Here is a 12,149-nt window from a genome sequence, read left to right as displayed (position 1 = left end):
TCTCTATTAGTTATGCTAAAGTTCTGGTCAGGAAAATCTATAGAAAAATCTGCACCTATCCATCTAGGGATAGGAAAAAGGAAACAAAGTGTGTCTTCAGCAGCTACAGGTTCCAAAATCCCCAAACCAAAAGTAACAAAAGATATGTATATCCATGTTGCATTTCAGATTTGTGTTATATTGGAGGAATGTAAAGTTGACTGCAATATGTATCAAGAAGTTATCAGCTGTAAGTAGGAAAAGATTACTCTAAGGCAGACTAAGGAAGTAGAGAGGCCAAATTTCAACTGCAATATGTACAATGTAAATCATTCCAATGCAAAAGGATGGTTCAGGGATGAAGCAAATGTAAGAAACAGTAGGGCATTATGCAGCAACACTGAAACTTTCATGATTTTAGAAGGTTTCTGGAAATGAGAAATTCAATCCTTACTCCAGAGAGACGCTGAGCCATCCCAGTGTCCAGCACATCCAGGTAGCCTGCAAGATCATCAGCACTTGGCATGCCCCTCACTGCTGCAGAGGATGCAAAAAACAGTGTCCAGGCAAATGAAGTGGCTCTTGTTCCCACACAGTGAGGAGACACTCTGAATGGATGTTTGTGCACAGAAATAGCTCTCAGCACAAGATCAGCAGGACTCCAGACCAATCAATAATTGCAGGATGGCAGTATGCGAGGGCATAATGTGCTGGAGAGGAGAGCTGATCAATGCTTCATTACACCCAGGCACTCAATACTGGATGCTGCAGGATGCTTGTAGCAGCATGCATTAGAGTTTGGTGCTTTTCCTGCCACAACACACAACTCTTGGTAAAAAGTCAGAAGGAAATAGGGTCCATTGGTATTCTATTTGCTCATCAGTGCTTCTTGTCTCTGTCCTCTTCTCCCAGGCCTGTTGTTGTTTCAAACCTGCTAACTGTTGCTTTTGGGCAAACCAACTCCCTGAAAACATGTAGAGAGACAAATAAATTCTGGTCCAAGTTGTCCACTCAAGCTTCATCTTCAGAATGAGGCAATGGAAGGCAATGCCAAGGGAATGACCGATGTCCTGTCTTGCCTCCAATCAGACTGAGGCATGAACCCTAGGAAAAATAAACCTGCACAAGAAAGACTGACCATCTTTGTACCATACCTTCTTTGTGCTGAAAACATAGGAATTACCTATGACCAGGTTCTGGGTTCAGTCTTAGAATTTTTGTAGCTCTTCTCTAAAGTCCTCCAAGAGACCTGGCTGAGCAGCAGATTGAGAAGAGTTCCTGACAACACAAACTGGAAGTGGGCACAGGAAAAAACAGTCAAAACAGCTCTAGTGAGATTTGCATACATCTCTGAGACTATGACCATCCCTGGAAGACCCTGCTTCACCCACAAGCAGACAGAATGCCAGTTCCCAGATCAGATGACATACTGATAATTCACTGGTTTCTTGAACCTCTCTCTGGGATTTTCCCTGGTAGAAACTTCTTGGGCCATATATTAAACACTTCCATGCTCCTTTTTGGTAAGTGCCTGGTTCTGATTTGAAAGCAGTGCTGCTGGATCAAACAGAATATAGTTCCATTTTGCCTGCTTGCCCAGCCTCACAACCACGGGTAACAAAGAAAACGCGGAAAATGCAAACCAGCTGTCTCTCCCAGAGCTGTGTGAGTTCTGCGGTGTGCACTTACGTTAGCAAGCCAAAGAATCATGTGGGGGGTGCAATCCCCATAAACTGGAGCCTGTTTCCTGCAGCTAGCACATGGATTCTTTTCCCATACAGTCACTTCTCTGGCCATCATTGTACTTAGAGGACATTTCCTTCATTCCCTCAAGACATCATCATTGATGGAAATCTAGCAGCAAAGTCTCCTTATTCATCTCAATCATAAACATCAGATTTTGACTGAGCAATTTAAATCTGCCCATCACTTTGCCTGCCTTGGTCCTTTGGGCCGCTAAAGGTTAATTTCTACTAGCATGCAGATGTCATCGCCTCACCTGAACACATGCTTCCATGTGTGTTTTGACTGCTTTGTCAGTGGCCGGGCTGCAAAGAGATCTTACTGTTATTTTTGGCCCCATCACTTATCACAGCCACCTGTCAGCTTCCTGAGGTTCCAGGCTGCAGCACTGTGTGCTCATAAGCACTTGCATAATCCGGGATGAAATGGGCGCCTGCTCAAAACGGCAGCTCCCAGTCAGATTGCTCAGAGAGCAAAATGAGGAATGTTTAGCTGGGGACTAGATGATCCACCAAGGGCACCATCACACAAGCACTAGTTTGTAAAACACTGCCCAACCACAGAGAGCAATGAAAGAGGGGCTCAAAGTGAAATCTTGCACAGAGAAAGGCCACATTGTTGGGCATCCTGTCCCACAGAGCGACTTCCTGCTTAGTACAAGGTCGGCTTCCCCAAGTTTGTGCTGAAACACAGCTGGAGTGCCAAACTACTCTGTTTTCATTATTCTTGTCCTTCCCACTCCTTCTTGCCTGTCAGATCTACTTCACTGCCGTTAAACAGAGGAAGTGTGTGTATATCACACTACCTAAAGTTGTGCTGGAAACATAAGCCAGGGCCTGCAACAGCAAATGGTCTGGACCATGGCAGGAAGGAACAGACGATTCCTAATTCCTGGACACCAAGTCACTCCTTCCAGCTCTCGGCCTCGACTTTCCCACCTGAAAGGCAAGATAATACCTCTGCCTTACACCCAAGGGAGCCTGCAAGAATCAGTATCTGACAAGATAAAAGGCAGCTCTCGCCACAGTGCTGTTTCGTACGTGTGCAGTGCACGTGTGCCACCAGATTGCCTTTTGCAGCTGCCTTGCAGACAGCCAACTCCATGCCAACAGCAACAAGTTGCAAGCTAACAGAATTAGGACACAGCTTTGGATCCCATCCCACTGCAGCTTGGCCATAGCCAAGGGCTCTCTGAACAGAGTTCCTTAGGCTAAAGTGCACAAATTTCTGATTATAGAAGGAAAACAACTCTGCAAACTAAAACAGAGGCTGACAAACTTTCTGCAGGCCCCCTAGGTGTTCAAGGCAATTAGTTCATTAATTTGCATTAATTTAACACTGTCAGGGGACAGTGGCTCTTTTGCCACCTTGTTCTCTAAGGATCCCTGCTGATATGCCTACAGGAAGGAGAGAAAAAGATACCTTCTACAGGCAAGTTCAGCTACACAGATCTTTAGGAGAAGCTTCTCTCCATGGGATCTAGGCAGTAGCTCAGTGGAGTAAACAAGGAGTAAAGAGATTCCCATTTTGTTCTGTCAGTGAGGAGGCTCCAGGTCAAAACCTCAGGTTTCTTTCTGGTACAGATTTAGGGCTCTGATTCACAAGCACTGTCGGGCTCAGCCTCAGCGGCTGAAGAGGTCAGGTATAAACCAGCAGGAGAGGTTACAACTGCAGCTGCTGCAGCCAGGTCTAGCACAGAGTGTGAACCGGAGCCCTTGGCCACCGCAGCTCCCACTGTAGCTTGTTCACAGGCTGAAGCCAGTGTTGATTTATGTTACAATACAGAGCTGTGAACTGTGAGGACTCAGGAACTGAACCATTGCCTGCTCTGCTACAGGTGATTCAATCTCTGCAGAAGGGCAAGCGGTGGCTCAATGTATCATCTCATACCACTCTGCACACCTTGACTCCAGCAGCCTGAATTCCTGTTGCAAGTCAAAAGCATACTGAGACCTTGACTGCTCAGACACCTTTGAAAATAAGACAGCGTCTCAAAACACACAGGCATTTTTGAAAAATGGATTTGATACACAAGCAAAATCCCCTGTGCTATCTGCAACCAGATGCTTCTGGGATTCAGAAGTGATTTCCCATCCTCTGTGTCTGTTTGGCTGCATGCACAACAGATTCACTCTCGGTCAGAGACGTTACCTCTATAAGAGCTATTCATATGCTCCTGTTAAATTTTACGCAGGATTTATACCTGCATCTACTAGGCCGGTTATTTTTGCTTTCTTCTTACTTGGCCTTTCTATAGAGACCACACATAACATGTCGTTCATTCAGATGACAGACTTGGTAACAAGTTGCTTAGCTAGGGAAAGAAAGAGAAGTTCTCTTCTTGTCCTCTGTTTCTTCTTGTTTTTTCTCGGTTACTACCAGTACTTTATGTCTGAAACAAGCTAATTTCAGCAGCTTTCCTGAGATGCCGCAGAACAAAGTTTTTGGAAATGACTGAGGCTCCTGCAATCACAAAGAGCAGGTGGCATTGCGGCAGGTATCTGTCTGCTTAACTGATGATTTCTTTAAAGCTGCTAAAATACAAATTTATATGTGGAGCACCAAAAGCTTTGGAGAGACACGGGCTCTAAAACTAGAAGGCAGCTCCCGGGGACCTGCAGGTGACAGGACCCAGGGCAGGAGCGCCCCAGGAGAAGGCAGCTCCCGGGGACCTGCAGGTGACAGGACCCAGGGCAGGAGCGCCCCAGGAGAAGGCAGCTCCCGGGGACCTGCAGGTGACAGGACCCAGGGCAGGAGCGCCCCAGGAGAAGGCAGCTCCCGGGGACCTGCAGGTGACAGGACCCAGGGCAGGAGCGCCCCAGGAGAAGGCAGCTCCCGGGGACCTGCAGGTGACAGGACCCAGGGCAGGAGCGCCCCAGGAGAAGGCAGCTCCCGGGGACCTGCAGGTGACAGGACCCAGGGCAGGAGCGCCCCAGGAGAAGGCAGCTCCCGGGGACCTGCAGGTGACAGGACCCAGGGCAGGAGCGCCCCAGGAGAAGGCAGCTCCCGGGGACCTGCAGGTGACAGGACCCAGGGCAGGAGCGCCCCAGGAGAAGGCAGCTCCCGGGGACCTGCAGCTGACAGGACCCAGGGCAGGAGCGCCCCAGGAGAAGGCAGCTCCCGGGGACCTGCAGGTGACAGGACCCAGGGCAGGAGCGCCCCAGGAGAAGGCAGCTCCCGGGGACCTGCAGGTGACAGGACCCAGGGCAGGAGCGCCCCAGGAGAAGGCAGCTCCCGGGGACCTGCAGGTGACAGGACCCAGGGCAGGAGCGCCCCAGGAGAAGGCAGCTCCCGGGGACCTGCAGGTGACAGGACCCAGGGCAGGAGCGCCCCAGGAGAAGGCAGCTCCCGGGGACCCGCAGGTGACAGGACCCAGGGCAGGAGCGCCCCAGGAGAAGGCAGCTCCCGGGGACCTGCAGCTGACAGGACCCAGGGCAGGAGCGCCCCAGGAGAAGGCAGCTCCCGGGGACCTGCAGCTGACAGGACCCAGGGCAGGAGCGCCCCAGGAGAAGGCAGCTCCCGGGGACCTGCAGGTGACAGGACCCAGGGCAGGAGCGCCCCAGGAGAAGGCAGCTCCCGGGGACCTGCAGCTGACAGGACCCAGGGCAGGAGCGCCCCAGGAGGCCCCAGGGCGGCGCGCAAGGTTCCACCGCTGCCGAGCCCGGGCCGGCAGCGCGGAGCGGCGGAGCGCGGCCCGCGGGCGACACCCGGCGGCCGGCGCGACCCGGCCCGGCCAGCCCGGCCGCGGCGGTTCCGGCGCTGACACTCAGGAAAAGCGCTGATGAGAGCCGCGTTGCTAGTAAACCACTTAGGCCTTCCCTCAAACAGGAATCCTGCCCTAGAGAAACCCAGTCGCGTTCACCAAGCCAGGACGTAGGTGCCCTGGCAAGCCCGGGAGAATCAGAGCATAACATCAGATCGGGCAGAACAGGAGCCGGGCAAGGGCCAAGAGAGGAATAAAAGACTTCAGGCAGCTGTGGCCAGCTGCCCAAGCACGGTGGCCAGCGAAGAGGTGTCAAGCACTGGCAAGGTGGGAGAGGGAATGGGGCTGGGGAACCAGGGAAGGGAGAAACCTTGCTTGGGAGGGAGGGAAGGGGAAGGGAGGAAACTTGCTTAGAGCCACACACAGCTCTGACCTGAACGGGGAGACGTCATGTCACACTTACCCCATGGGACAGTGCTAGTAGGTTGTCAGACCCTGGGGGCAGAAGGAGCTTTGCAACAGTGCAGTTGCACTTGTTTAGCTAAGGAGGAAGAGGGACTGACACTACCACAACACACACAGTGCACAGGAAGGGATGCAAAGGAAGCTGGGATGCATGCTGGGTTTGAACTGGGGTAGCACAAAGTCTGTAGCTATTTTAATGAAAAGCCACACTGAAAATTCAATTTAAACAAAATAAAAGATAAAACTGTTAAGTCTAACTCCAACTGCTGAACTTCAGGGTGATTTCAATCTTGCTTTAAACAAAAAGTTCAATGGACTCACTCCAACCACCTCCATAAAGCAAGAAGTGGCTTAACCGACCTCAAATTGATGCATAAGGCTGGCTTTTAACAGATCACTGTCCAGAGAACAACTGACTCCAGTCCTTGAACCCACAGTAAGTTAAATACTTAATGCTGCATTGGAGCCCACGAACAAAGAAGTTCAGATAGTAAATTGAAAGGAGAGAGTTTAAAGCCATCTTCTGTTTTCATCAGAGAGAGGTTCAGCCAAATTTCTTCACTAACATTTTTAAGCGAGATTTTTGTCATCCCATCAGGGGAAGCATAGAACTGCAAAAGCAGGTGATTCCCTGGGCAGAGGGGCAAGTACAGTCAACTGAGTAGGAAGTGTCTGGATTCCCTTGAGGTCGGCACACCACATCTGCAAGGCGAGTGCCAGCCCTACTCCTGGGCTGGCTCATGCCATGTGGATCTCCCAAAGGAGACATCAGAGGACTAGGACAACGGACTGGTGAGAAACACCCCATTTTCAGGGACTCTGTACAGCAGGAAGGAGCTTTCCTTCTCCTTTATGTCTTGGACTATGCTGGCCTGTCAGGAAGTACTTTGATTTTGGGGTGGTTGGGTTTATGCCAAGTAAATCTCAGTAGTAACCCAGCCAGCAAAGGATGTCAGAACCCCAGCTAACATGTCTGCATAACAAATGTTTGGACCCAGGACACAATGACACCGGAGAGGCAGGCTGACTAGCAGTTCATCTGAGGTGTTTGCACTGGCAATTTACCCATAGGCCTATCTGTGACCCCACTCATCTGGGGTGCAAGATGAGCAGGTGAGTTTCAGTGAGAACCAAGTTTTCTCTCTCAAGACATTCACTGTAACATCTGTATGTGCAGAACTTTTTCCAGCCCTCTGCTACTCCATCCATCCACCTCTGGGATCTCCCCTGCATCCAAGCACACTCTCAGTGTGCTGCATCTCTGTGTCACTGCAAGCTGATAGGACTGGACAGCTGAGTGCATCTTGCTGCTACATCTCACTATCCTTTGTGGGAGTCTGTCAGCAGCAGTACAATCAGATTTGGGGAATCACTATTGTGTGCTGGCTTGCTTCCCTCCAAAACATCATTCCAATGGAGATGTGGGTATGCTTTTGATGAGGGACAGTGAGGGTTTCTCTCTAAAATGCCTTTCTGTGCAGGAATTCTTTCCCCTTATCAATTCTGCTGGACAAAGTACCTTCTGCAGTTCTTGCACCTATCTTATCTGTTGGCTCAAATAAATAATACAAGCTTTGAGGACTTACACCCTTAATCATAAGAAACCCAATAGCTTTGAAGAAAATTCATCTTCTTGTCTATTACTGCAGAAAGTCTTCACATAACCGAAGCAACACATCTGCTTGATGGACAGAGTGCCACAACCCTCAGCCTTTTCACATTGAAGATTGATGGCTCCTAGAAATAGGTAAATGTCATTCACCTAAGAACTGGGATCCCAGCTTCTTCAAGGGAATAAACAGACCTTTCCATGCATCTACAAATTGCTGAAGCAACTCCTGGGTGCAACAGACTCCACCAGTGCCAAAGTGCAGTGGGTACTAGTAGCAGTCAGCTCCTGCTTGCACAAGTAAAATGACACCTCCTAGGAAGAATCCCCTTAATTTTCCCAAGTCTGGGATCAGTTTTAATTCAGGAGAGAGGAGTAACGTTTATAAAAATTCACAGCACTGAAATTAACTGGGCTGCTCCCAAATGCAGCATATTTTCAGAATTAGAACTATCGTTAATGTCATATTTGGAGAGGGCACCTGAAAGGGGCAGGTTATTTTTCTTGGTGACTGTCTCTATGTTGTTATCTGCACCTCATGTCTCAGCACTACTTCTGCATTCATCAGCAAGACCAGCTAAAAATCACCCAGAGCGCCGTTTGACCAAGTGCTTATCTGCACAACTGCACAACCCATACCATCAGTTAGGGAAAAACAATTTCCCCTGGCTACTAGAGACAGCCTAATTACCTAATCTGACAGGTTATTAATGGTTCAAGTCAACAAAAAGTATAATGGATGCTGATAAGCATAAGCTGCCTGGACATTTGGCACGTACAGCCCAGCTAGAAATCACTGCTGTGAAAAGCTGCCACTAGCCACTGGACTAAATTGTCTGATCTCTCCGGGTTTCATTTAACAGGTCTATCAACATGATAAAGAGACAAACTAGTAAGTTTAGTCCATTAACGAAGGCTGTGAAAGAGTCTAACAACATGAAAGATATTTATGTTCCAGGTTAATGTAAAAATAAATCTCCGCTTCATTTCACTGTAATTGCTACATACTGCCCTTTTATAGGGATACTCTGGGGACAACAATCATGTTATTGTCTGTACTAGGAAGCAAAGCAGTGAACAGCACATAAGGGTTCACAAGGAAACGGGCAGCAAGAGCCAAGAAACAGTCATTTCTTAAAGCACTGTCAGCCCTCCTATAACTTGCCACAAGTGCTGCACTATTTCATGGGTCTGTTTTAAAGACCCAGTTGCTGGAGTCATGTGATTATGTCAGAACAACAGTTTTCATTTCAAAGAGAAAAAGAAAACGTATCTCTTGCAGTTACTGAGAACAGTGAATGTATATGAATAATGAACAGCTCCAAGACAGAAAGCAAATAAAAAGGAGCTCATGATACCAGTTATTTATTGTAATCTCAGGGTTTTACAGGCCAGTCTTGTAACTGGCACTTATCACCTGATGTATAAGTCTGGAGCTAGCAGCACTGAAGGCTGTTTAAGGATGAAGAGAAAGAACGGTATTTGTCCCACAGGCTTCAACTTCCAGTTAGCATGTTGAAACGCAGACCATCACTGGAACATCTCTACCACAAAGGCCAACAGGAAGCTCATACCTCCAACACCTAGGAGACAGGTTTTCCATAGACTCCTGTTTAGTTTTGTTTTGGTTCAGTGGCTTTTGTTCTTGTTTTTAGTGGAACATTTTTCAGTGTATTTTGCTGCTCCAATTCTCTATGAGATATTTCATGCAACACTTTCGTGTGCAGTACACTTCCTCAGCCTAAGCACCCATCCTCTATTGTTCATGCAATGAGAGGCCTTAAGCGGGCTGCTCGAGAAATCAGTACTGTAGCAGATCAAATATATGCTTCGAGGTATGTCCCATCATTAAGCAAGACTTTATGCCACTGAAATATTTACCTCTGTATCTCTGCAGACCCCCAGCAACATGACAGCATGCTTGGAAAGTATAAGAGGAGACATCTATCCACTTAAGTGCACCCTGGATAACATGTTTGACTGACACTTAACATGAAGAGATTTCAGTCTAGGATGTTCCACATTTACAACAGCTTGTATTCCCTGAAAATACAAGTCCTGGAGGCTCACTCACTGTTTCCATTGCTTACAGCACTTTAGGCCTAAAGCTCAGCTCCTTAACCAGACAAAGCAACTACTGATTTCCTTGTATTTTTTCTATGACAGCTGTAAAACAATAGAAGTTTACCTAGCCATTCTGCAGGAAACAAATTCTCTAAACCACAACAAAGGGTGGTTTGCAAAAGCCAAGCTGTTTTGATTGGAAAGCAAAGCTGTTTTGATTGGAACTGTCAAGAGAAATGCATAAAAATCAGAGCATTGCAATAATGTTAACATCTTCAACCATCTTCTCAAAATCATGATATATTTAGCCAATACCAACCAGCACTGTTGAGTTTTTAACTGGGTGAAAAACTTAGGCAGTGATAGGTTTAACACTCGCACAAGGTTTAACACTTGTCATTGGGTCAAAAAGCCAATAATTCTATTGAGCTAGGTTATATACAAATGAGCTACACAGATAACAGTTCATCAATTGTAGCCACCACAGAACTTCTCACCTGTCTGCAGTCCCTGACTTGCTGTATCTGCAGGATAAGGCTTTGTATCAGCACATTACTGCAGAATATCTTGGGGTGCTGGAGGCTCTGGACATGTATGCACAGAGTAACCCTGCGGATTATTGCAAAGAGATGAGACTTACCATGCACTCCCAGTGAGGTCCCCTTCAAACCACACTCTTGGTCCCCCCGATGACATTGCATATTGCTCCACTGTAAAGACAAGAAAAATTGATTCTTCTCTAAGGGAAGAAAGATTTCCAAGAAAAGAGCATTAGCAAAAATGGTATTACAACATCCAGGCAAACACTGCATCTTTACACAGCATACAGTAATCTGCACTAATCTGGGGTCTTGTCCTTTGCTGCTATCCCTTTTCCCATTTCTAGGATAATAATTCAAGTAATTTCCATCTACAGGATAGATCTTCAGACTTCTATCTAAAATAAATGTCATGCATACTTTAAGATCAAGAAAGCTAATAACGCATAAAATGAATGTATTTTCCACTAGCAGATTACAAACTTGGGGAAGACTCAAGAATGGCAAAAATATACTAAGTGGAAAAAAAACCTGTGGACACTTTAGCCAGTATTAGCCGTATAACCCCAAGCCATTCTTTTTCCTGCATATTTGAAACCTGATGAACAGAGCATATATGGAACTGTATGTCATAGTTTTGCATTCTCCAGTTGTTTTAAAGCTATAAGGTGATCCCATTTAGCCTTGCTTTAAAAAAGCTATTTGGTGCAGGGCTGTGTTCTGATCTCAGAAATGATTTTACTTTCATGACATTGGCGCTAACGTCAAAACTCTCACCTCACTCTGCGACAAGATGCAAAGGAAAATGTATATGCTCAACTTCCCTAGCGTTACAGGCCGTTTTATTCCCCATCTTCTTTTCTACATTCCTGCATCTACCACAAGAGGGAGCACAGAGTTCGCCTTCCTTAAATTCTCCGTCCCAGAAAGCAGGTACTGGAGAACACAGCTCGATGTTGTCATTACCGATGGCCAAGTCCGGGCTCACAGCTTATTACGCTCTCATTTGTACAGCACACAGGTCCTCAGACAGTCATAAGGGCCGCTTCTTTTCTTGAGAAACATGTCGCCTCAAGTCCGCACTGTGCAGAACTCTTCTCACAGTCCGTGGATGCTGCAGAGCTCATCTGAAGAGCAGAAAGACAGAGTGATGCCACAGGCTGGTAAAATCCAACTGTTCTCTTCAGGTTGCACTTCAGAGACTATCCTGATGGAAAGAAACCTGCAGATTCATCACAGCAGAGCTAGTGGGATGTCTGCAAGAGATTGATAAGCATTTCCGACTATATCGAGTACGCATGTAGAGGATGGGGGAAGGAGGAAAACTAGACACTTGTAACTGCATGTACTGCTTTTAACTACAGCGTACTGTGACTCTCTCGGCAAATACACACATCTGAAACTAGCTTCCTAGAAAAATTCCCCTCAACATCATTTTCTGCAGGATAAGCTTTACCACAAAGAGACAAGCCCTTCGTATAGAAGGGCTCCTCAGTTATTCCTTCTCTCTTTCTTATACATCTCTAATCATAGACGCTATTTTTAAATGCTAAAGTTATGAAACAGAAAAGATAAAAGGAAGAGAAATAAATCTTAGATCCAGGCAGTTAGAAGGTGCAGCTGAAACAATGTGATGCCACTGATACACAGCAATAAGTAAAAGTCCATTCTAGCAAAGCAGTCATGCCGGTACGTAGGCCCATTGATTCCAATCTACAGAGGTTTTAACTATATCACTTTCACTATTAGTATAAAGCACAGAAAGTTGAAAATACTTAAACATCACTGTATATATCCAGATGCAGATTTGCTGGGAGCAGGTGAAGAGAACCGAGCCCTCTGCCGCACACTCACCTTCCTCTTGGATAAAGTTACCTGGCTGTAGTTATGCAACTCTCTGCTCAGGTCCAGGCTGCATTTGTCCTGTCACTCCATTCCAGTTTTGCAGAGGTAATTACAGAGTAATTTTATATAGCCTCTGTTGTTAAGAACTGGTTCATAAAATAAAGAAGCTAAGTGAGTGATAAATGCCAATATCCATTCCATG

The 12,149-nt window shown here is 46.9% G+C and overlaps 1 long non-coding RNA gene across 1 annotated transcript; it reads right to left on the bottom strand.

Moving 5' to 3' along the window:
• Window positions 1–445: 445 nt before the first annotated feature.
• Window positions 446–11,873, bottom strand: LOC135329501 (uncharacterized). The gene is made up of 3 exons (XR_010390936.1): window positions 11,069–11,873; window positions 10,204–10,273; window positions 446–1,270 (listed from the first exon to the last, which is right to left on the bottom strand). It is a non-coding gene; the product is annotated as an uncharacterized LOC135329501 (long non-coding RNA).
• Between the last annotated feature and the right edge of the window lie 276 nt (window positions 11,874–12,149).

The sequence above is a fragment of the Dromaius novaehollandiae genome, chromosome 11 (genome assembly GCF_036370855.1).
Source record: "Dromaius novaehollandiae isolate bDroNov1 chromosome 11, bDroNov1.hap1, whole genome shotgun sequence".
Classification (NCBI taxonomy): domain Eukaryota; kingdom Metazoa; phylum Chordata; class Aves; order Casuariiformes; family Dromaiidae; genus Dromaius; species Dromaius novaehollandiae.
This window is presented reverse-complemented; position numbering and strand designations above follow the sequence as displayed.